The sequence below is a fragment of the Lactuca saligna genome, chromosome 4 (genome assembly GCF_052625555.1).
Source record: "Lactuca saligna cultivar CGN05327 chromosome 4, ASM5262555v1, whole genome shotgun sequence".
NCBI classification, from domain to species: domain Eukaryota; kingdom Viridiplantae; phylum Streptophyta; class Magnoliopsida; order Asterales; family Asteraceae; genus Lactuca; species Lactuca saligna.
This window is the reverse complement of record NC_136420.1, coordinates 328,492,514-328,495,015: the sequence shown is the minus strand read 5'-3', so window position 1 is coordinate 328,495,015 and position 2,502 is coordinate 328,492,514. Positions and strand designations below refer to the sequence as shown.

General features: G+C 35.8%; 1 pseudogene across 1 annotated transcript; it reads left to right on the top strand.

Annotated features, from left to right (window-relative positions):
* Positions 1-402: 402 nt before the first annotated feature.
* Positions 403-2,008, top strand: LOC145039993 (amino acid transporter AVT1I-like; annotated as a pseudogene). The gene is made up of 3 exons (XR_013679846.1): positions 403-659; positions 751-1,359; positions 1,443-2,008. The product of XR_013679846.1 is annotated as an amino acid transporter AVT1I-like (transcript).
* The last annotated feature ends 494 nt before the right edge of the window (positions 2,009-2,502 follow it).

The following is a 2,502-nucleotide window of genomic DNA, read 5'->3' as shown; positions in this document are numbered from 1 at the left end:
GTGTTCTTTCTGCATTTAAAACGTTTCCGGTGTTGGAAAAGTAATATTAATTTTTTTTTTTTTTAAGAAATTACTAGAAATGGGGGCGAAATAGAGCAACATATTACGGGCGATAACATGACATCAACGACAAATTAAAGTAATAGTCATGTTAACTAAAATACGACAGCGACACGTTCCCCCGGTAGACATTATCTGTTATAATTAATGAAAATTACCAAAATTAATCACCTTAGAATCTACAATCAAAAGTCAAAAGCTTCTAGAGTCGTTTAAAAAATAAGAAGATAAATTCAATAAATAAACTTAACACGTGATTCCTAATTAAGATTTCTTTACTTTTTAGTTTGTATTATATCAACATTGAAAAATAACAAAATAAAATGTCACGCACTCGGCAGAATTATGCTCCCTATCCAAGAGTGGCCGGATCGTGCACACCTCCCTCTAAAAGCCCTTTTTCTCTCTTTTTCCAAGAGCTTAACAGTTGGAATCAATGGAGGTCAACAAGCAAGATGATTACTCTCTTACAATACCACTACTTATTACCAATGGAGATGTGGGAACGAAGGGAAAAGAAGAGCAATACACCAACAACACAGCCACAGGAACTGCTTCTTTCATCAGTACTTGTTTCAATGCTCTCAACGCTCTCTCAGGTTCTTTCTTCACTTATTTCCTTATTATGATAGTTATTTGCATATTAAAGATACTTAATTAACCTCTTTTTGCTTCTTGATGGATTCTCAGGAGTCGGAATACTCTCGATTCCATACGCATTGGCATCAGGAGGATGGTTGACCTTAATTCTCCTTCTCGTAATTGCAAGCTCAACCTTCTTCACAGGATTATTAATCCAAAGATGCATGGATTCAGATCCAACAATAAGAACGTATCCCGACATAGGGGAACGAGCATTCGGGAAAGCAGGGAGAACTCTAATATCAATCTCCATGAACATAGAACTCTACTTAGTCGCAACAGGCTTCTTGATCCTAGAAGGCGATAATTTATGCAAATTATTCCCAGATATAGATTTTGATATTTATGGCACTCGTATTGGATCCAAAACTGCATTTATTGTCATCATTGCAATCCTTATACTCCCTACAAGTTTGTTAAACGACATGAGTATTCTGTCATATATTTCAGCCAGTGGAGTTCTAGCTTCTGTCATCATCCTATCCTCCGTCTTTTGGGCCGGTGTGTTTGATGGTATCGGTTTTCAAGAAAAGGGTAATATCGTCAAATGGAATGGAGTCCCTTCGGCTATTAGCTTATATGCATTTTGCTACTGTGCTCATCCCGTTTTTTCCCACCCTATATACTTCCATGAAAAAGCAACGCCAATTCTCAAAGGTACTCATTTCCTGTATATTCAACATTAATACATCATATATATATTATCATTACTAAACTTGGTTTGTTGTTCTAAACTGTAGGTCTTGTTCTTTTGTTTTGCCTTTTCTACGATTACTTACTCATTAATGGCAGTTATAGGTTACCTTATGTTTGGGTCGAAAGTAGAGTCAGAGATTACGTTAAACCTCCCTACCAACAAGATAAGTTCAAGGGTGGCAATATTCACCACCCTCGTTACTCCAATAGCTAAATATGCTCTAATGTTAACACCAATTGTCGATACTATTGAAACACAGTTTCAATCTTTTTGCAACAAACGGAAGTGTAGGTTTCTTATTAGAACAATCTTGATGATAAGCACTGTGGTTGTGGCCATGTTTGTTCCTTTCTTTGGGAATCTAATGTCACTCGTGGGAGCGCTCTTAAGTGCCACGGCTTCCATAACAATACCGTGCTTGTGCTACTTAAAGATTTCAGGGATTTACAAGAGAATTGGGATGGAAATGATAATTGTTTGGTTCGTTGGCTTAATTGGTTTGATAGTCGCAGTTGTGGGTACTTATGTATCGTTAGTAGATTTAAAGACCCATCTATTTGTAGCTATTTGACTTTATAGCTATGTTAGTTTATAAAAATTTTGGATGGAACAATTGATTAGTCAAGTTCCTAAATATAACAATATGGTATTGATCTATAATTTCGGAACAAAATACAAGTCTAGACAATCAGGGATAGACATAGGAATTTATATAGCAGTAGGTACACCCAGATTTATTTATTTTCCAAAACCCAAACCAAGAGTTCGGTTTATCGGATTTTCACTCGACTTTCTAGGTTCCGTTTAAGTTTTATGATGTAGACCAAACTTCAAACTGTTTTTTTTTTAAAACACGTTAAGTCCTCATATTATATAAAACTACTGAAGATGGCTCATGTTTTGATCCCACAAGCGATATTGGACTTAAAGTTATAACTTCAATAAAGAATGAGAATGGTTAATACATATATGGTAGACGTGATTAGGCTGAGTTTTAAACCATAGGCGACGCTTTTAAAGTGACTGTCAAAATAAAATGTAGGAAAAAAAGCGTCTTTCGAACTTGCAACATGCTGTTTATTTCCCAGCGCCTTAAGCACTAG